The sequence below is a fragment of the Rutidosis leptorrhynchoides genome, chromosome 2, assembly GCF_046630445.1.
Source record: "Rutidosis leptorrhynchoides isolate AG116_Rl617_1_P2 chromosome 2, CSIRO_AGI_Rlap_v1, whole genome shotgun sequence".
Classification (NCBI taxonomy): Eukaryota; Viridiplantae; Streptophyta; class Magnoliopsida; order Asterales; family Asteraceae; genus Rutidosis; species Rutidosis leptorrhynchoides.
The window spans coordinates 15,598,380-15,623,287 of NC_092334.1; positions in this window are offsets into that span (position 1 = coordinate 15,598,380).

Sequence of the window (24,908 nt, forward strand, 5' to 3'; positions counted from 1 at the left end):
GACGATTCTAAAAATTCAATGGCAGCAATATTTGCTAGATGTCTTGATCGAGTTACAGGTGGTGAACGTATATAAGGTGGTGAACGTTTTGCTCGGTGCATTCACTGAATATCCTATTAGTTTTAAAAGATAAAAATTATATAAGTTATTATATTAATAGACTTTTCTGATTTTTCGAATAGCCAATAGATGCAGCAGGTAGCCAGGACCCTTTAAATCGGAAGTCCACAACTCGCCACTAACAAATCCAACTATTACTACGAACCAGAAAATTTGATGTTTATCAATTTAACCGCTTAAAATAATTTTTCGTAATTTTAAGAAATTTAGAGGAGAAATAGAATAAAATTCTATGTCCTAAAACTAGAATTGCGAGAAATAAGAAAGAAAAAGAGCGCGTCGGAAAACGTTGAAAAATAAAAGGTCGAAAAATAACTAAAAAGAACGTAGCGTGTCAAAACTTAAAAGTTGCGTCTAAAAATATTAAAGCTTAAAAGTAAAACTATATCCCAAATGGCAATAAATTAAAAAGGTACTAAAACTTAAAAAGGCGTCGCAAAATTCTAGAGCACCTAAATCTTAGTCTAAAGAAAAAGCACTTAAGGAATTTTACGGCAAAGCCTAAAAATCTAGAAATAAAAATAACTATGGCAAAAACTATATTTAAAACTAAGTACGAGCGAAAAATACAAAAAATTACGCTAAAATGAATAAAAAGGTACAAAATATAAAAATATACTAAAAGTTATAAAAAGTATAATTTTTATAAAAAAATATTATTTTTATATTATTTATTTTATAAAACTATTAATTATGTAATTTAATAAAACTAAAATAAAACTAAATAATAATAAAAATTAAAACTAAATCTTATAATAATAATAACCTAATTAACTAATTAATTAATAATAATAATTATTAAACATAAACCCTAATTTCGTACGTACTAGGATCAGGCCTGTCATTTACTCTCATGCGATCGCATGAGTTCTAAGTTACCCAGCCATGCGATCGCATGGGCTAGGGTTTCGGGCCAGAATCTGGGCTGCTACAGTACCAGGCCTAGTTTAATTAATTTTTTTTTATGTTTTAATATTTTCTGATTTATATAATTACAAAATATTTAAATAAAATTTATATTTTTACAAAAATAAAAATAAAGAAACTTTATAAAACTTAAATGTTTAACAAATTCTTAAAAATATTTATATTTTTGTTTTTCTATTTATATTTTCGAATATATAAAACGTATTTTTACAATAGCATATCTTTATAAAAGTAAACTAAAAATTAATAAAAATCTTATAGCGTTGTGCTTCCGGTGTTTAAGCAAGAATGCTATTCCCCGGCAGCGGCGCCAAAAATACTTGATGTTAAAGCGAGGGGGTACAAAATAGTAGTAATTTTTACTAGGAAATACTATTAAATACGATACAATTTTACACAAGTTATTTTATTATTTATAGAATGGATATACCTAAACCTTGCTACAACACTTATAGGCAGTGTACCTAATCGTACAGTAGTGTAGTTTTTAGTAAGTCCGGTTCGTTCCACAGGGAATTCTTTAAACAAAGCTTAACGCTATATTAGTTAATTTATAAAAATACAAATATATATAAGTAATATTATTATTATAAGAGGGGGGTTTTTACCGTTTAACGACCGGTTTGTCAATTTTTAGTTTTAGCGTAAAGATAAATGACAATAATTAAAGTGCGTAAAATAAATAAAAGTAAATAAAATAGCGATAATTAAAAGTGCAATTAAATATGAAATAAATAAAAATGCTTTAATTAGAAGTGCAATTAAATATGAAAAATAAAGGAATTATGCTTATTTAAACTTCCGTAATCATGATTTTGACGTGTTGATTTTAGTTTTATAATCATGGGTTAATTGTCCTTTGTCCTGGATAATTCAATATGTCCGTCTGGTTTTTGTCCATAACAGTCCATCAGTCATAAATATAAAGTGCGAGTGTCCTCGTCAAATTGTCCTTATGTCCGAAGTCAAATATTCCAACTAATTGGGGACTTAAACTGTAACAAGGTCTTAATACTTTGTTTAATAGTTACACCAGGATATCGACTGCGTGTAACCCAAGGTTTTAATACTTTGTTAACAATTATGCCAAGTGTCCTTATACATAATTTGAAATGTCCCGTTCTTATTGATTAAAAACGTTCCATATTAATTGATTTCGTTGCGAGGTTTTGACCTCTATATGAGACGTTTTTCAAAGACTGCATTCATTTTAAAACAACTCATAACCTTTATTTCATCAATAAAGGTTTAAAAAGCTTTACGTAGATTATCAAATAATGATAATCTAAAATATCCTGTTTACACACGACCATTACATAATGGTTTACAATACAAATATGTTACAACAAAATAAGTTTCTTGAGTGCAGTTTTTACACAATATCATACAAGCATGGACTCCAAATCTCGTCCTTATTTAAGTATGCGACAGCGGAAGCTCTTAATAATCACCTGAGAATAAACATGCTTAAAACGTCAACAAAAATGTTGGTGAGTTATAGGTTTAACCTATATATATCAAATCATAATAATAGACCACAAGATTTCATATTTCAATACACATCCCATACATAGAGATAAAAATCATTCATATGGTGAACACCTGGTAACCGACATTAACAAGATGCATATATAAGAATATCCCCATCATTCCGGGACACCCTTCGGATATGATATAAATTTCGAAGTACTAAAGCATCCGGTACTTTGGATGGGGTTTGTTAGGCCCAATAGATCTATCTTTAGGATTCGCGTCAATTAGGGTGTCTGTTCCCTAATTCTTAGATTACCAGACTTTATAAAAAGGGGCATATTCGATTTCGATAATTCAACCATAGAATGTAGTTTCACGTACTTGTGTCTATTTTGTAAATCATTTATAAAACCTGCATGTATTCTCATCCCAAAAATATTAGATTTTAAAAGTGGGACTATAACTCACTTTCACATATTTTTACTTCGTCGGGAAGTAAGACTTGGCCACTGGTTGATTCACGAACCTATAACAATATATACATATATATCAAAGTATGTTCAAAATATATTTACAACACTTTTAATATATTTTGATGTTTTAAGTTTATTAAGTCAGCTGTCCTCGCTAGTAACCTACAACTAGTTGTCCACAGTTAGATGTACAGAAATAAATCGATAAATATTATCTTGAATCAATCCACGACCCAGTGTATACGTATCTCAATATTGATCACAACTCAAACTATATATATTTTGGAATCAACCTCAACCCTGTATAGCTAACTCCAACATTCACATATAGAGTGTCTATGGTTGTTCCGAAATATATATAGATGTGTCGACATGATAGGTTGAAACATTGTATACGTGTCTATGGTATCTCAAGATTACATAATATACAATACAAGTTGATTAAGTTATGGTTGGAATAGATTTGTTACCAATTTTCACGTAGCTAAAATGAGAAAAATTATCCAATCTTGTTTTACCCATAACTTCTTCATTTTAAATCCGTTTTGAGTGAATCAAATTGCTATGGTTTCATATTGAACTCTATTTTATGAATCTAAACAGAAAAAGTATAGGTTTATAGTCGGAAAAATAAGTTACAAGTCGTTTTTGTAAAGGTAGTCATTTCAGTCGAAAGAACGACGTCTAGATGACCATTTTAGAAAACATACTTCCACTTTGAGTTTAACCATAATTTTTGGATATAGTTTCATGTTCATAATAAAAATCATTTTCTCAGAATAACAACTTTTAAATCAAAGTTTATCATAGTTTTTAATTAACTAACCCAAAACAGCCCGCGGTGTTACTACGACGGCGTAAATCCGGTTTTACGGTGTTTTTCGTGTTTCCAGGTTTTAAATCATTAAGTTAGCATATCATATAGATATAGAACATGTGTTTAGTTGATTTTAAAAGTCAAGTTAGAAGGATTAACTTTTGTTTGCGAACAAGTTTAGAATTAACTAAACTATGTTCTAGTGATTACAAGTTTAAACCTTCGAATAAGATAGCTTTATATGTATGAATCGAATGATGTTATGAACATCATTACTACCTTAAGTTCCTTGGATAAACCTACTGGAAAAGAGAAAAATGGATCTAGCTTCAACGGATCCTTGGATGGCTCGAAGTTCTTGAAGCAAAATCATGACACGAAAACAAGTTCAAGTAAGATCATCACTTGAAATAAGATTGTTATAGTTATAGAAATTGAACCAAAGTTTGAATATGATTATTACCTTGTATTAAAATGATAACCTACTGTAAGAAACAAAGATTTTTTGAGGTTGGATGATCACCTTACAAGATTGGAAGTGAGCTAGCAAACTTGAAAGTATTCTTGATTTTATGTAACTAGAACTTGTAGAATATATGAAGAACACTTAGAACTTGAAGATAGAACTTGAGAGAGATCAATTAGATGAAGAAAATTGAAGAATAAAAGTGTTTGTAGGTGTTTTTGGTCGTTGGTGTATGGATTAGATATAAAGGATATGTAATTTTGTTTTCATGTAAATAAGTCATGAATGATTACTCATATTTTTGTAATTTTATGAGATATTTCATGCTAGTTGCCAAATGATGGTTCCCACATGTGTTAGGTGACTCACATGGGCTGCTAAGAGCTGATCATTGGAGTGTATATACCAATAGTACATACATCTAAAAGCTGTGTATTGTACGAGTACGAATACGGGTGCATACGAGTAGAATTGTTGATGAAACTGAACGAGGATGTAATTGTAAGTATTTTTGTTAAGTAGAAGTATTTTGATTAGTGTATTGAAGTCTTTAAAAAGTGTATAAATACATATTAAAACACTACATGTATATACATTTTAACTGAGTCGTTAAGTCATCGTTAGTCGTTACATGTAAGTGTTGTTTTGAAACCTTTAGGTTAACAATCTTGTTAAATGTTGTTAACCCAATGTTTATAATATCAAATGAGATTTTAAATTATTATATTATCATGATATTATCATGTATGAATATCTCTTAATATGATATATATACATTAAATGTCTTTACAACGATAATCGTTACATATATGTCTCGTTTAAAAATCATTAAGTTAGTAGTCTTGTTTTTACATATGTAGTTCATTGTTAATATACTTAATGATATGTTTACTTATCATAGTATCATGTTAACTATATATATATATATATATATATATATATATATATATATATATATATATATATATATATATATATATATATATATATATATATCCATATATATGTCATCATATAGTTTTTACAAGTTTTAACGTTCGTGAATCACCGGTCAACTTGGGTGGTCAATTGTCTATATGAAACATATTTCAATTAATCAAGTCTTAACAAGTTTGATTGCTTAACATGTTGGAAACATTTAATCATGTAAATATCAATCTCAATTAATATATATAAACATGGAAAAGTTCGGGTCACTACAGTACCTACCCGTTAAATAAATTTCGTCCCGAAATTTTAATCTGTTGAAGGTGTTGACGAATCTTCAGGAAATAAATGCGGGTATTTCTTCTTCATCTAATCTTCACGCTCCCAGGTGAACTCGGGTCCTCTACGAGCATTCCATCAAACCTTAACAATTGGTATCTTGTTTTGCTTAAGTCTTTTAACCTCACGATCCATTATTTCAACGGGTTCTTCGATGAATTGAAGTTTTTCGTTGATTTGGATTTCATCTAACGGAATAGTAAGATCTTCTTTAGCAAAACATTTCTTCAAATTCGAGACGTGGAAAGTGTTATGTACAGCCGCGAGTTGTTGAGGTAACTCAAGTCGGTAAGCTACTGGTCCGACACGATCAATAATCTTGAATGGTCCAATATACCTTGGATTTAATTTCCCTCGTTTACCAAATCGAACAACGCCTTTCCAAGGTGCAACTTTAAGCATGACCATCTCTCCAATTTCAAATTCTATATCTTTTCTTTTAATGTCAGCGTAGCTCTTTTGTCGACTTTGGGAGGTTTTCAACCGTTGTTGAATTTGGATGATCTTCTCGGTAGTTTCTTGTATAATCTCCGGACCCGTAATCTGTCTATCCCCCACTTCACTCCAACAAATCGGAGACCTGCACTTTCTACCATAAAGTGCTTCAAACGGCGCCATCTCAATGCTTGAATGGTAGCTGTTGTTGTAGGAAAATTCTGCTAACGGTAGATGTCGATCCCAACTGTTTCCGAAATCAATAACACATGATCGTAGCATGTCTTCAAGCGTTTGTATCGTCCTTTCACTCTGCCCATCAGTTTGTGGATGATAGGCAGTACTCATGTCTAGACGAGTTCCTAATGCTTGCTGTAATGTCTGCCAGAATCTTGAAATAAATCTGCCATCCCTATCAGAGATAATAGAGATTGGTATTCCATGTCTGGAGACGACTTCCTTCAAATACAGACGTGCTAACTTCTCCATCTTGTCATCTTCTCTTATTGGCAGGAAGTGTGCTGATTTGGTGAGACGATCAACTATTACCCAAATAGTATCAAAATCACTTGCAGTCCTTGGCAATTTAGTGATGAAATCCATGGTAATGTTTTCCCATTTCCATTCCGGGATTTCGGGTTGTTGAAGTAGACCTGATGGTTTCTGATGCTCAGCTTTGACCTTAGAACACGTCAAACATTCTCCTACGTATTTAGCAACATCGGCTTTCATACCCTCCCACCAAAAATGTTTCTTGAGATCCTTGTACATCTTCCCCGTTCCAGGATGTATTGAGTATCTGGTTTTATGAGCTTCTCTAAGTACCATTTCTCTCATATCTCCAAATTTTGGTACCCAAATCCTTTCAGCCCTATACCGGGTTCCGTCTTCCCGAATATTAAGATGCTTCTCCGATCCTTTGGGTATTTCATCCTTTAAATTTCCCTCTTTTAAAACTCCTTGTTGCGCCTCCTTTATTTGAGTAGTAAGGTTATTATGAATCATTATATTCATAGATTTTACTCGAATGGGTTCTCTGTCCTTCCTGCTCAAGGCATCGGCTACCACATTTGCCTTCCCCGGGTGGTAAAGAATCTCAAAGTCGTAATCATTCAACAATTCAATCCACCTACGCTGCCTCATATTCAGTTGTTTCTGATTAAATATGTGTTGAAGACTTTTGTGGTCGGTATATATAATACTTTTGACCCCATATAAGTAGTGCCTCCAAGTCTTTAATGCAAAAACAACTGCGCCTAATTCCAAATCGTGCGTAGTATAATTTTGTTCGTGAATCTTCAATTGTCTAGACGCATAAGCAATCACCTTCGTTCGTTGCATTAATACACAACCGAGACCTTGCTTTGATGCGTCACAATAAATCACAAAATCATCATTCCCTTCAGGCAATGACAATATAGGTGCCGTAGTTAGCTTTTTCTTCAATAACTGAAACGCTTTCTCTTGTTCATCATTCCATTCAAATTTCTTCCCTTTATGCGTTAATGCAGTCAAGGGTTTTGCTATTCTGGAAAAGTCTTGGATGAACCTTCTGTAGTAACCAGCTAGTCCTAAAAACTGGCGTATGTGTTTCGGAGTTTTCGGGGTTTCCCACTTTTCAACAGTTTCTATCTTTGCCGGATCCACCTTAATACCTTCTTTGTTCACTATGTGATCGAGGAATTGAACTTCTTCCAACCAAAATGCACACTTTGAAAACTTAGCGTACAATTCTTCCTTCCTCAATACTTCTAACACCTTTCTCAAATGTTCACCGTGTTCTTGGTCATTCTTTGAGTAAATAAGTATGTCATCAATGAAAACAATGACAAACTTGTCAAGGTATGGTCCACACACTCGGTTCATAAGGTCCATGAACACAGCTGGTGCATTAGTTAAACCAAACGGCATGACCATAAACTCGTAATGATCGTAACGTGTTCTGAAAGCAGTCTTTGGAATATCATCTTCTTTCACCCGCATTTGATGATACCCGGAACGTAAGTCAATCTTTGAATAAACAGACGAGCCTTGTAGTTGATCAAATAAGTCGTCGATTCTCGGTAGTGGGTAGCGGTTCTTGATGGTAAGTTTGTTCAACTCTCGGTAGTCGATACACAACCTGAATGTACCATCTCTCTTCTTGACAAACAAAACAGGAGCTCCCCACGGTGATGTGCTTGGTCGAATGAAACCACGCTCTAAAAGTTCTTGTAATTGGCTTTGCAGTTCTTTCATCTCGCTGGGTGCGAGTCTGTAAGGAGCATGAGCTATTGGTGCAGCTCCTGGTACAAGATCTATTTGAAATTCAACGGAGCGATGTGGGGGTAATCCCGGTAATTCTTTCGGAAATACATCGGGAAATTCTTTTGCAACGGGAACATCATTGATGCTCTTTTCTTCAGTTTGTACTTTCTCGACGTGTGCTAGAACAGCATATCAACCTTTTCTTATTAGTTTTTGTGCCTTCAAATTACTAATAAGATGTAGCTTTGTGTTGCCCTTTTCTCCGTACACCATTAAGGGTTTTCCTTTTTCTCGTATAATGCGAATTGCATTTTTGTAACAAACGATCTCGGATTTCACTTCTTTCAACCAGTCCATACCAATTATCACATCAAAACTCCCTAACTCTACTAGTATCAAACCAATCTTAAATGTTTCGCTAACCAGTTTAATTTCTCGATTTCGACATATATTATCTGCTGAAATTAATTTACCATTCGCTAATTCGAGTAAAAATTTACTATCCAAAGGCGATAATGGACAACTTAATTTAGCAAAAAAATCTCTACTCATATAGCTTCTATCCGCACCCGAATCAAATAAAACGTAAGCAGATTTATTGTCAATAAGAAACGTACCCGTAACAAGCTCCGGGTCTTCCTGTGCCTCTGCCGCATTAATATTGAAAACTCTTCCGCGGCCTTGTCCATTCGTGTTCTCCTGGTTCGGGCAATTTCTAATAATGTGGCCCGGTTTTCCACATTTATAACAAACTACATTGGCATAACTTGCTCCGACACTACTTGCTCCGCCATTACTCGTTCCGACACCATTTGTTCCTTTCGTTCTATTAACCCCTGGTCCGTAGACCTCACACTTCGCCGCGCTATGACCATTTCTTTTACACTTGTTGCAAAATTTGGTGCAGAACCCCGAGTGATACTTTTCACACCTTTGGCATAGCTGCTTCTGATTGTTGTTGTTGTTGCGGTTATTATTGTTGTTCGGATGATTGTTGTAGTTGCTGTTGTTGTTGTTGTTGTTGTTGTTGTTGTTGTTGTGCCGTTTGTTGTAGTTGCGATTGATATTGCGATTGTTGGGATAATTGTTGCGATTATTGTTGTAATTGCTGTTGTTGTTGTATTGGTGATTCTTATCACCGTTTTCCTCCCACTTTCTTTTGACTTGCTTCACATTGGCCTCTTCAGCAGTCTGTTCTTTAATTCTTTCTTCAATCTGGTTCACTAGTTTGTGAGCCATTCTACATGCCTGTTGTATGGAGGCGGGCTCGTGTGAACTTATATCTTCTTGGATTCTTTCCGGTAATCCTTTCACAAACGCGTCGATCTTCTCTTCCTCATCTTCGAATGCTCCCGGACACAATAGGCACAATTCTGTGAATCGTCTTTCGTACGTGGTAATATCAAATCCTTGGGTTCGTAACCCTCTAAGTTCTGTCTTGAGCTTATTGACCTCGGTTCTGGGACGGTACTTCTCGTTCATCAAGTGCTTGAATGCTGACCACGGTAGTGCGTACGCATCGTCTTGTCCCACTTGCTCTAGATAGGTATTCCACCATGTTAACGTAGAACCTGTGAAGGTATGCGTAGCGTACTTCACTTTGTCCTCTTCAGTACACTTACTTATGGCAAACACCGATTCGACCTTCTCGGTCCACCGTTTCAATCCGATCGGTCCTTCGGTTCCATCAAATTCCAAAGGTTTGCAGGCAGTGAATTCTTTGTAGGTGCATCCTACACGATTTCCTGTACTGCTAGATCCAAGGTTATTGTTGGTATGTAGCGCAGCCTGTACTGCGGCTATGTTTGAAGCTAGAAAAGTACGGAATTCCTCTTCATTCATATTCACAGTGTGTCGAGTAGTCGGTGCCATTTCCTTCAAAATAGTCAAATGGAACAAGTTAATCATACAGAATATTAAGAGTAGTTAATAGTATTTCATATGCATAATATGAACTCATTTATAAAAGCTTTTTCTTCATATTAGCGTTTTATAAGTTTAAATTCGGGTAGTACCTACCCGTTAAGTTCATACTTAGTAGCTAATATACAATTCAACTACTACAATTCTATATGAAAAACTGATTATAATAATATTTCGCGTTCAAACTTTTACACAATATTTTACAAACTTACAATTACCGCTTATTTTACATATAGCATGAAATATAGCACACAATAAATTTGATACAAGATGGTTGTGAAGATAATTCTAGCTAGTACACAAGTCGTTCAGCAAAGGCAATAAAGACACGTAATTCATACGTCCAGAAACAAGTCATGCATTCTGGTTTTACTAGAATTACTTCCCATCCTTGGTCTTGTGGAACATAACCATTATGGCCGTTGATAAGACAGCGTGTTGTAACGTCGTAAAGGGACGAGGGTTACGTAATGTCCAACAGTCCCGTAACAATCTAAAAACCTCATTTCTTACCCCAATTACCGACTCCGTCACTTGTGGGAACGTTTTGTTTAATAGTTGTAGCCCGATGTTCTTGTTCTCACTTTGGTGAGAAGCGAACATTACTAATCCGTAAGCATAACATGCTTCTTTATGTTGCATGTTAGCCGCTTTTTCTAAATCACGAAGTCCAATATTCGGATATATTGAGTCAAAATAATTTCTTAACCCATTGCGTAAATTAGCATTTGGGTTCCCCGCAATATATGCGTCAAAGTAAACACATCGTAACTTATGGATTTCCCAATGTGATATCCCCCATCTTTCGAACGAAAGCCTTTTATAAACTAAGGCATTCTTGGAACGTTCTTCGAATGTCTTACAAACTGATCTCGCCTTAAATAGTTGTGCCTAAGAATTCTGACCGACTCTAGACAAGATTTCATCAATCATGTCTCCGGGTAGGTCTCTTAAAATATTGGGTTGTCTATCCATTTTGTGTTTTTATACTGTAAAATAGACAAGAGTTAGATTCATAAAAAAAAATACTTATTAATACAAGCAATTTTTACATATATCATAAAGCATAAGCACACTATATTACATATATTACACCACACAAATACAACTATCTTATTCCGACTCGCTTGTTTCTTCTTCTTCGGTTTTGGTTCGTTTTACCAAGTTTCTAGGGATATATGATGTTCCCCTAATACGAGCCGTCGTTTTCCACATTGGTTTAGAAAAACCTAGTGGTTTAGAGGTTCCCGGGTCATTGTTACAACTTAAGGACTTCGGGGGTTGACGATACATATAAAGTTCATCGGGGTTGGAATTAGATTTCTCTATTTTTATGCCCTTTCCCTTATTATTTTCTTTTGCCTTTTTAAATTCAGTTGGGGTAATTTCTATAACATCATCGGAATTCTCGTCGGAATCCGATTCATCGGAGAATTGGTAATCCTCCCAATATTTTGCTTCCTTGGCGGAAACACCATTGACCATAATTAACCTTGGTCGGTTGGTTGAGGATTTTCTTTTACTTAACCATTTTATTATTTCCCCCACCGGTTCTATTTCTTCATCCGGTTCCGATTCTTCTTCCAGTTCCGATTCTTCTTCCGGTTCCGACTCTTCTTCCGGTTCCTCTTCGGGAACTTGTGAATCAGTCCACGAATCATTCCAATTTACATTTGACTCTTCATTATTATTAGGTGAGTCAATGGAACTTGTTCTAGAGGTAGACATCTATCACATAATATCAAACGCGTTAAGAGATTAATATATCACATAATATTCACATGTTAAAAAATATATAGTTTCCAACAAAATTTGTTAAGCAATCATTTTTCAAGTAAACACGGTCGAAGTTCAGACTCACTAATGCATCCTAACAAACTCGATAAGACACACTAATGCAAAATTCTGGTTCTCTAAGACCAACGCTCTGATACCAACTGAAATGTCCCGTTCTTATTGATTAAAAACGTTCCATATTAATTGATTTCGTTGCGAGGTTTTGACCTCTATATGAGACGTTTTTCAAAGACTGCATTCATTTTAAAACAACTCATAACCTTTATTTCATCAATAAAGGTTTAAAAAGCTTTATGTAGATTATCAAATAATGATAATCTAAAATATCATGTTTACACACGACCATTACATAATGGTTTACAATACAAATATGTTACAACAAAATAAGTTTCTTGAATGCAGTTTTTACACAATATCATACAAGCATGGACTCCAAATCTCGTCCTTATTTAAGTATGCGACAGCGGAAGCTCTTAATAATCACCTGAGAATAAACATGCTTAAAACGTCAACAAAAATGTTGGTGAGTTATAGGTTTAACCTATATATATCAAATCATAATAATAGACCACAAGATTTCATATTTCAATACACATCCCATACATAGAGATAAAAATCATTCATATGGTGAACACCTGGTAACCGACATTAACAAGATGCATATATAAGAATATCCCCATCATTCCGGGACACCCTTCGGATATGATATAAATTTCGAAGTACTAAAGCATCCGGTACTTTGGATGGGGTTTGTTAGGCCCAATAGATCTATCTTTAGGATTCGCGTCAATTAGGGTGTCTGTTCCCTAATTCTTAGATTACCAGACTTTATAAAAAGGGGCATATTCGATTTCGATAATTCAACCATAGAATGTAGTTTCACGTACTTGTGTCTATTTTGTAAATCATTTATAAAACCTGCATGTATTCTCATCCCAAAAATATTAGATTTTAAAAGTGGGACTATAACTCACTTTCACATATTTTTACTTCGTCGGGAAGTAAGACTTGGCCACTGGTTGATTCACGAACCTATAACAATATATACATATATATCAAAGTATGTTCAAAATATATTTACAACACTTTTAATATATTTTGATGTTTTAAGTTTATTAAGTCAGCTGTCCTCGCTAGTAACCTACAACTAGTTGTCCACAGTTAGATGTACAGAAATAAATCGATAAATATTATCTTGAATCAATCCACGACCCAGTGTATACGTATCTCAATATTGATCACAACTCAAACTATATATATTTTGGAATCAACCTCAACCCTGTATAGCTAACTCCAACATTCACATATAGAGTGTCTATGGTTGTTCCGAAATATATATAGATGTGTCGACATGATAGGTTGAAACATTGTATACGTGTCTATGGTATCTCTAGATTACATAATATACAATACAAGTTGATTAAGTTATGGTTGGAATAGATTTGTTACCAATTTTCACGTAGCTAAAATGAGAAAAATTATCCAATCTTGTTTTACCCATAACTTCTTCATTTTAAATCCGTTTTGAGTGAATCAAATTGCTATGGTTTCATATTGAACTCTATTTTATGAATCTAAACAGAAAAAGTATAGGTTTATAGTCAGAAAAATAAGTTACAAGTCGTTTTTGTAAAGGTAGTCATTTCAGTCGAAAGAACGACGTCTAGATGACCATTTTAGAAAACATACTTCCACTTTGAGTTTAACCATAATTTTTGGATATAGTTTCATGTTCATAATAAAAATCATTTTCTCAGAATAACAACTTTTAAATCAAAGTTTATCATAGTTTTTAATTAACTAACCCAAAACAGCCCGCGGTGTTACTACGACGGCGTAAATCCGGTTTTACGGTGTTTTTCGTGTTTCCAGGTTTTAAATCATTAAGTTAGCATATCATATAGATATAGAACATGTGTTTAGTTGATTTTAAAAGTCAAGTTAGAAGGATTACTTTTGTTTGCGAACAAGTTTAGAATTAACTAAACTATGTTCTAGTGATTACAAGTTTAAACCTTCGAATAAGATAGCTTTATATGTATGAATCGAATGATGTTATGAACATCATTACTACCTTAAGTTCCTTGGATAAACCTACTGGAAAAGAGAAAAATGGATCTAGCTTCAACGGATCCTTGGATGGCTCGAAGTTCTTGAAGCAGAATCATGACACGAAAACAAGTTCAAGTAAGATCATCACTTGAAATAAGATTGTTATAGTTATAGAAATTGAACCAAAGTTTGAATATGATTATTACCTTGTATTAGAATGATAACCTACTGTAAGAAACAAAGATTTCTTGAGGTTGGATGATCACCTTACAAGATTGGAAATGAGCTAGCAAACTTGAAAGTATTCTTGATTTTATGTAACTAGAACTTGTAGAATATATGAAGAACACTTGGAATTTGAAGATAGAACTTGAGAGAGATCAATTAGATGAAGAAAATTGAAGAATAAAAGTGTTTGTAGGTGTTTTTGGTCGTTGGTGTATGGATTAGATATAAAGGATATGTAATTTTGTTTTCATGTAAATAAGTCATGAATGATTACTCATATTTTTGTAATTTTATGAGATATTTCATGCTAGTTGCCAAATGATGGTTCCCACATGTGTTAGGTGACTCACATGGGCTGCTAAGAGCTGATCATTGGAGTGTATATACCAATAGTACATACATCTAAAAGCTGTGTATTGTACGAGTACGAATACGGGTGCATACGAGTAGAATTGTTGATGAAACTGAACGAGGATGTAATTGTAAGTATTTTTGTTAAGTAGAAGTATTTTGATAAGTGTATTGAAGTCTTTAAAAAGTGTATAAATACATATTAAAACACTACATGTATATACATTTTAACTGAGTCGTTAAGTCATCGTTAGTCGTTACATGTAAGTGTTGTTTTGAAACCTTTAGGTTAACGATCTTGTTAAATGTTGTTAACCCAATGTTTATAATATCAAATGAGATTTTAAATTATTATATTATCATGATATTATCATGTATGAATATCTCTTAATATGATATATATACATTAAATGTCTTTACAACGATAATCGTTACATATATGTCTCGTTTAAAAATCATTAAGTTAGTAGTCTTGTTTTTACATATGTAGTTCATTGTTAATATACTTAATGATATGTTTACTTATCATAGTATCATGTTAACTATATATATATATATATCCATATATATGTCATCATATAGTTTTTACAAGTTTTAACGTTCGTGAATCACCGGTCAACTTGGGTGGTCAATTGTCTATATGAAACATATTTCAATTAATCAAGTCTTAACAAGTTTGATTGCTTAACATGTTGAAAACATTTAATCATGTAAATATCAATCTCAATTAATATATATAAACATGGAAAAGTTCGGGTCACTACATAATTCACCCCTGTTTTAATAAGTCCATTAACTATTAATCCATTCCCGTGTCCGGTCAAATGAACGATTATTAGTACTTATAAATATCCCGCCCATCGTGTTCGATCGAGTGTATATGGTTATTTATAGGTACGTCCAATTGTAAATCTTTATATTAAATTAACAAACTATCATTTAGTTAATCAAATATAAAGCCCATTAATAGCCCATAGTCTAATTTCCACAAGTGTCGTTCTTTTGTCCAAACCCCAATTATGGTCCAAAAATCTAATTACCCCGTTTTAATATTTTAGCCCAACATCACAATTACTTCGGATTAAATAAGCATAATAATAACTTAGCTACGAGACATTAATGAAAATAATATAAACATAACTTACAGTGGTTAAAAATAGCGTAGTCGTACACGGACAGAGTTCCAACTTACAAAACCTTAAAACATTCGACTAACCCAACCTTATTATTATCACTAACTTAAAATTATAATTGCAAATTGAGATTACAACTTGGATTGATACTTGATACATAAAATTGAGAGAGTAAAAAGAAGTGTAAAATTATATATTATATATTCTCTTTTATCTGGCCGAATTCGTTGCTTATTTATAGATGTGGCCAGACTTTTTACTCCATGCGATCGCATGGAGTTTTCACCTCCAGGCCATGCGATCGCATGGCCGCCTGGATCCAGCTCAATAACTTTGGTTTCTAGCTTGTCGACATAATATAATATAAATATAATATATAAATAATTTATATAATTATTTAAATATTATATTATATTCATATGCATAGTTGATTTATAATTTTCGCCCCGTTGCGTCGCGCGTTGAGAGTTGACTTTGGTCCCAGTTCCGGATTTTCGAACGTCCTTTCGTACTATTTTATATCGTGTACTTTGCTTTTTGAATCTTGTACTCTTATAATTTCGAGACGATTCTCACCAATAATTGGAACCTCTTTGATTGTACTTTGTACTTTTGAGCTTTTTGGTCGTTTGCGTCTTCAATTTGTCGAATCTGCCTTTTGTCTTCACCTTTTATTATTTAAACGAATATCACTTGTAAATAGAACAATTTCAACTAAAAGCTTGTCTTTCTTGAGGGATAATGCTATGAAATATATGTCCGTTTTTAGCATTATCAATAATATATACCACCCGAGATGTAAATAACTGGCTCACTATTCTAATTCGTGGAACTTATTCTACCGACTTCACATGTCGTCAGCTAAGTATAGGGAAGTCTAACCCCACTTAACGTTAAATTCGGGGTTCGGGTTAGTGCATAACTCGTTAATAAAAATGCATGATAATTTAGGGTAAAAGACACATTTTTAAAAATTAACAATCAGTCCAGAAAAGCAACCGTTTTTGAAGAAAAACATGTGTGATAAAACAAGAAGGAATGAACGATGAGGCGCGCCATCTATCATTCGACGAGCTTTGTAATTACAAACTGGGTATTTTTAATCACTTTTCTACACTTATCACCCTCGTGAATTTATAATTATAGTCTGATTTCATGCAAATGAGGGCATTGCATGATCTCAAGTGTGGGAAGGGTTATAAATTCTCTCGGGTTTACACTTGGTTTTATTTGCCAAATTTTGTGAAAATTTGAAAAATTTTCAACTAAATGAATTCAAAATCATGCTTATACATATTTATGAACGATGAAAACTAGGTGTTAATACCGAAATTATCGTTACCTCGGAAAGGACATAAATTGAGAAACAACTAAAACGCTTGAATTTATTTATTAGGATATAAAAAGACGCATGAAAAAAGCCAAGTGTGGGGAGAATATACCAAGTTATTCAATAAAAAATTATCTATCACATGTTTCTGTAAAGTTTATTGCAAGTGCTTTTGTTTTGGACTAAATTAACTGTTTTACCCGATTTACTGTAATGAAAGATGGATCTACACGATGAATCAATTCCATCATTAAAAGGAAGTAAAGTCTTCCGAAAAAGACACGCGCTTCTTGATTTAGGTCAAGAAATTGTCGTCCAGACCAGCTGTAGGTTGACGAAAAATCTTGAAAAGTCATCTCTAAAATCAGCAGGAAATCCACGGACCTCAGCATCAAACAGGGTCGCCATGTGGTCAGACTTATCCTAACCATGAGAGGATCTGTCTCGTAAAATGGGAAGGGCGCCGTGCAAATTAGCTTGATAAGACTAATGAATCAGATCCCCATAAAGGATAATCTCCTTAAAAGATCAAAAAATCAGCTTTTAAGACTGATATTACTCAATCCTTGAGATTGACCTTAAAGATTGAGAATTCAAACTCATGGAATTCAATGATATCTAAACTCGAGCTTGAACGAGAAAATATTTTGATCAAAAATTACAAACTGATTTGTTTTCTGAAAATCTATTTTCAATGCGTTCATTACCATTGAACATAAAATCCTAGGAATTCACCTGGAATTCATTAGGTCACCTGAACCAAATCGGGTATCAACCGTAAGAACGGTGGTTGCATAGCATGGTCAAAGACAGGACCTTGTGCCAGACCGAAAAACTATAGGGTGAGCTTTACTATTGCTCCTACCAAGGATAGTAATTGCATCCGACACGTTTATAGACCATAATCAAATGCATGTCATTAGACATTGCCTTAACAGTTTCTTGTTCATCGCTTTCCTTTACAATCGGACGGTAGTTTGCCGAAAGGTAATATACGGGACAAGTGAACTGGACGTGTTGCTTTCCTAATACAAGGTTAGCAAGTGGGTAACACAAAACCACAAATGTTGAGCTAAAATTTTCAAATCTGAAACCCACACAACCCACAAAAATATTTTGCAAACACCGGTGAAGGGTTATTCCGGAAAACTTATCTAGGGTAAAAGCTAGATTGAATTTTCAAAAGATCAAATATTTTCATAAAGATCCAATTTCCTTAAGGATCTAAATTTTGATAGTCATGTGGGACTGTAAACCGCCTTTCAAATGTGCACTTTGCTTTGGAAACCGAAAGTAAATCGGCTATTTGATTGCAAGTGTCGTTGACCTAAACCCGAGGCAACTGTGGATGACACACCCACCTTTAACCATGGTTCTATCGTTACTATCATGGTTTATACCACCATATCAAAATCACTGATGTAAAAAGTGTGATGAATAAAAAAGTGATTCATGTATGTTTTTATTTCAAGTTCTGTATTGCTTGAGGACAAGCAACGTTCAAGTGTGGGGATATTTGATAGCGCTCCAAATGAACATATATTTAGTAGCAATATCCTCCCAATATGTAAATTATTTAGTTGTAATTGTCCTATTTTAAGTTGTAATGGTTTATATTAAATAAGTGCGAAGACAAAAGGCGAAAACGAAGATTTGAAGACGCAAACGTCCAAAAAGCTCAAATGTACAAGATACAATTCAAAAGGTTCAATTTATTGATGAGAAACGTCTAAAAATGACAAGAGTACAAGTTACAAAACGCAAAGTACAAGATATTAAATTGTACGCAAGGACGTTCGAAAATCCGGAACCGGGACATGAGTCTACTCTCAACGCGCGACGCAACGGTGCAAAAATTACAAGTCAACTATGCACATAAATAAAATATAATATATAAATAATTCTTAAAAATTATATATATATTATATTATTATTTAATAACGTCACGACTCGCGGAGTTTGCAGGCTTAAAACTCCACGACTCGCGGAGCTGCAAAAATCAGAAATGCCTATAAAAGGCCATGCATTCTGCCGAGTTTAGAAATATAAAGATAATAATAATAATACTCTGTAAGAAATAATAAATAAATAAATATATAATATATATATATATATATATATATATATATATATATATATATATATATATATATATATATATATATATATATAGGGTAGTTTTATATTAGATTAGTTCGGGTTATGTAAAGGTTATTTTACGGGTTTTTGAAGTCGAAATTCTGTCCGTGTAACACTACGCGATAAATACTCAATGTAAGTTATGTTCTCCTTTTTAAATTAATGTCTCGTACTTAAGTTATTATTATGCTTATTTGAGCCAAAGTAATCATGATGTTAGACTAAATATTAAAGACGGGGTAATTGGGCTTTGTACCATAATTGGGGTTTGGACAAAAGAACGACACTTGTGGAAATTAGACTATGGGCTATTAATGAGCTTTATATTTGTTTAACTAAATGATAGTTTGTTAATTTTAATATAAAGATTTACAATTGGACGTCCCTATAAATAACCATATACACTCGATCGGACACGATGGGCGGGGTATTTATATGTACGAATAATAGTTCATTTAACCGGACACGGGAATGGATTAATAGTCACTAGAATTATTAAAACAGGGGTGAAATTATGTACAAGGACACTTGGCATAATTGATAACAAAGTATTAAAATCTTGGGTTACACGCAGTCGATAACCTGGTGTAATTATTAAACAAAGTATTAAAATCTTGTTACAGTTTAAGTCCCCAATTAGTTGGAATATTTGACTTCGGGCATAAGGATAATTTGACGAGGACACTCGCACTTTATATTTATGACTGATGGACCGTTATGGACAAAAACCAGATGGACTTATCAAATAATCCAGGACAAAGGACAATTAACCCAGGGTAATAAATAATCAAAACGTCAAACATCATGGTTACGGAAGCTTAAATAAGCATAATATATTTTATTTCATTTTTCCTCGTACTTTTATTTATTGTCATTTTAATTATTGTTATTTATTTTATATTGTTATTTAAATATCGTCATTTACTATACGCTTCGCTTAAAATATAAATCGACAAATCGGTCATTAAACGATAAACTCCCTTTTATATATTATTATATATAATTATATATATTTTGTACAAATATAGTTGTTTAAAAATATAGTGTGCAATAAGCCCGCTCCCTGTAGAACGAACCAGACTTACTAAAAACTATACTACTCTACGATTAGGTACACTGCCTATAGTGTTGTAGCAAGGTTTAGGTATATCCATTTTGTAAATAAATAATTAAATATCTTGTGTAAAATTGTATCGTATTTAATAGTATTTTCTTGTAAAATTTGATAGTATTTTATACACCTTAGCTTAAACATCACCATCCCACTCCAGTGCCGAAGCGGAATATCGCAGAGTTGCTAATGCTGTTGCCGAAACATGCTGGATTCGTAATCTCACTGCCCGCTCACCTCGGCTACTTTGGTTTACTATGATAATGTCAGCTCCGTCTATCTCTCCACTAATCCTGTTCAACACTAGCGAACCAAACACATAGAGATTGATATACATTTTGTTCTCGACTTTGTAGCCCATGGACAGGTTCGGGTGTTGCACGTTCCGTCGAGATATCAGTTTGCAGACATCTTTACCAAATGCCTCCCGTATGCTCTGTTTGACGAGTTTCGCTCCAGTTTGAGTGTCTGCCGTACTCCCGCTCAAATTGCGGGGGGATGTTAGCATATAGATCATATTAGCCTATGTCTTATGCATTGTAATGAGTTTAGCCCACTTATATTTGCTAGGGCTTTTCTATTGTTTAGCCTATATAATGGTATGTATGCACACTCAAAGAAGGAATCAAGCAATAATATCATGCCTACCATTCTTTAACAGATATAATATATAAAAGGTAATACGGAGTATGATCTTTTCACAGCTCTTACTTTTGTCTCTTTCATTAGAACTCAATCGATAAACTTTCTACAAGTATAACAAAATTTCATATGCAGTTTTCGATAATAATTTATACGGAGTAACTAATTAATAAGGAGTAGTGGAGTGAAAAGTAACCTTTGTTTACACTTCTGATATTCATATTCCATATTCCCTTCTATCTTCTTGACTGATCCAGATCTAATTATCGTTCCTTTCAATATGAGAAGAACGCCATGATGATTCACACGGACGCGCCTAATGCTAGGGCAAAAATCTACATGGATCGAAGTACATATCGATAACTCCTCAAACCTCGAGTTATATAAATTCGCCTCGTTTTCTTATATATGTAACAATGTAAATTGAAGTAAACAGAGTTACCGATGAGCTGAAAACCTATTGGACAATTAAAGCCTGTAATAAGATTATAGAGATGATACCTTTATATACGAAATATTTCCGGTGTAGGTCGTCGGTTGAATCTCCGGAGACGCGAGCAACAGAAATACCGGTGAGCTGCCGGCGATCAATAGGGAGTTAAAAGGTTTGGGTAAATGGTTTGAGGTGTTTTATCTTCTTTTATAATTTGTACGAAGTAGTTACTCTAATACGGAGATAAAGGGTGTGTTTGGATGAAAGTAGCTGGAGCTGGAGCTGGAGCTGGTAGCTGTAGCTGGAGCTTATGAGATAGAGCTGGAGCTGGAGCTTATTTTTTAAGCTGGTAGCTGGAGCTTATTATTTTTTATAAGTGTTTGGTAAACTAGCTGGAGCTTATTTTCCAGTTCATAAGCTCTACTTTTTTCAATAAGCTACTAAAAGTAGCTTATTTTTTCAGAGCTTATGATTTTCATAAGCTCTACTTTTTTCCTCTACCAAACGAAGCTTATGACTTAGAGCTTATTAAAATCATAAGCTCAAACTCCTATAAGCTCCCATAAGCTCCAACAAGCTCGTCACCCAAACACACTCATTAAGTAAAAAGTAAAATTGAAAAATTAACAAAGTTAATGAGACTCCTTTTAATTAACTTTCGAAAAAAGAATCATTTTAAATGATAGAATAAAATAGATTAACGAAAATAAATAAAAAAACGAAGAAAATAAGTTACTTTTTATGTAATTTGACCAATAATAAATGAATAACAAATATATTTAAATTCTTTTTAACGATATAGTAATAGAATAAGATTATATATTAATTATGAAAAGTTTACTTGAAAAAAAGTGAAGTAGGTAAAAATGAAGTAGGCGGGGTGGGAAGAAGAAATAATAGTGATAATACTATATTATTAATATATTAATATATGTATAATTTGAAAGAACTTATACGGTAACTTTGTGATATTGAATTTTGTTATTGTATAATTTGGAATAGGGGTTTTACTATTCATATACCTTTTGTGTCCTCTTTCATATGTTATATGTTACATGTTAGATTTAGCAAAAATCTATATATCATTTGGAAGGGGGTTTTAACTGTTTCATGTACCTTTTATATTCTTTTTCATGTGTTTGATGTTAGATTTAGTGATATGTTTGATGTTAGATTTGGCGCAATGATTTAACGAAAATTAGTTTGAAGAAAAACATGTTATTTGATTCTATTTGTTTTACTTCCTTTTTATGGTATAGTAGTAGAGGCAAATGTATTGTTTCATGGAACTTGTGACTTATAAAGTCGTTGTAATTATGGGCCTTTTCTAGCTCCTTGCTAGGCGTGTTTTAATAAATTGAGTTGTTCTAAAAAAAAGGAAAATTAGTTGCACGAAATCTTAATTCTTCATCGTTCAATTCTTATATTGTCAGAGATGATCTACTGAATTATCGAAAAATACGGATCATCAATGTAATTTAATATTAACCCCATGAATTGTCTGTATAAATTCCTCATTATATATTGAATAGTTTAATTACAGAGTATATTTTATTGTACTTGTATAAAGGATTGATGTGCAAAAGGTGGTATATGAATTGTTATCTGAAATAGTATGGAAAAATACCGATTAAAGATTGTTACACACTAACGGGCAGTGTACCAAATCGTGTAGTAGTATAAATAATGATTTAGTTCCGTGTATCGTTCCAAGGACAGTTGGATTAGTCAAACTAGAATTAGAAACTATATTATGATTAACTAAGTAAATGAAACTTAAAGGTACAAGATATTATGTTTTTGCGGCTATTTAACGATTTAGCCAAATCAGAGAAGATTAAAAGTAAAAACAATATTTTGGGTCTTTTAAGTTTATAAAATGAAAACAAGTGCAAAGAAAACAAATAAGATAGTTTGATTAAGATCAAAGATACGAAATGTTCATCTAGATATTTTACCCTCGGTATTGGATGTAAGTTATATTGTTAAGACCCGATTGAATGAATATGTGTGTAAGTTACCTAATAGATTTACCAAGAGTTCTCTTAGTAAACACGCAAACTCGATTACAAGATCAAGGGTTCCATTTTCTCTATAGTTCTCGTGTTTGTAACCAAATAACTATGATATATATGCTAATCACCCAAATCGACTTGCCAAGAGTTCTCTTTAGCAAGTACTCAAATTAGAATTACTAAGTGGAGGGTTCCCTATCACCTAGACCTTTTCGTTTGTGACTAGTTGATTAGCTAGATCAAAGACTTGAATACCAATTGTCTTTTGCGTTCGCTCTACACAATTCATCCCTATATCGTCTAATCGTTTATATCTAATTTACCCCCTTGGTCCGGTTTAGTAAACAATCAATCTAAGACAAGTTGATTGTAAATCAATATGATACATCAACAAGAGTTCTCTTTATCAACAACATATCAATTAACTAGATACAAATGATTTAACATCAATAAGCATGGTTCTTTAATTCAAGCTTTAATCTATCACACATAATACATTCAATCGATAAGATTACATCCAATACCTCAGTTATTAATCTAGACAAACATTATAGAGTTTAGCCAACAATCATATTAACAAACAAAATAACAATCAATTGATAAGTAGAATTCATTGTGAAGAACAAGAAATCAACCTAATAGAGAATGAATCTTGAATGGAGAAGGTGTTGAATCTTGATTCTTGGATGTTAAGCCTCTTCCAAGAGCTTGGAATTCTCCAATTTTACTCCTAAAATCGTCTTGGAACTCCTCTGTTTCGTAACTGTTCATATCTCTCTCAATAATACACTTTTAAAGTGGTGAAAGTTGGTCAAAAGCAAAAAGTAGGCTGAAACCTACTTCTGGACGGCGTCCAGTTCTAAAGGCCTGGACGGCGTCCAGATTTCTGGACGGCGTCCAGTTGTGAAGGGCTGGACGGCGTCCAGTTGTGCTGAATTGTTCTGTCTCGTTTTTTCCAAATCTCCCTTCATTTGGATGGCGTCCCAATCATTTTGGACGGCGTCCAACATACCTGAAGCCTTGTTTTATCGTTTTAGAGCGCTAATTTGACCATAACTTTTATCGGGATCAACTATGATGAAATCACAACTTATAGAATGGTCATAATTCACCAAAACTCTTTATAAACCACTTTTCGATACACTTTTCATACCTTTGTGTATTACTTGTAGAAACCGCCTTAACTATCCTTGATTCGAGAGTATTTCACATGATATTGCGAGATATATATATGATGTAATTGAGCAATATCAAAACACCCCACACTTAAACCTTGCTTGTCCTCAAGCAATTCATTCTTACAAAGTAGAAAACTATCAAATACACTTACACAATATAGAGTACACACATCACACAAGTAACGCAAAACACATGAAAAACACACGTTTATTTGAAACGCAAACTCACGCTATATGAAACACATGCTTTAAGTATAACACACACATTTATTGTAATCACACTCACGCTATATACACAATGAGAACACACGCACACATTTTTGGGAGTTTTAGAGCCAAGTATCCGAAAAAT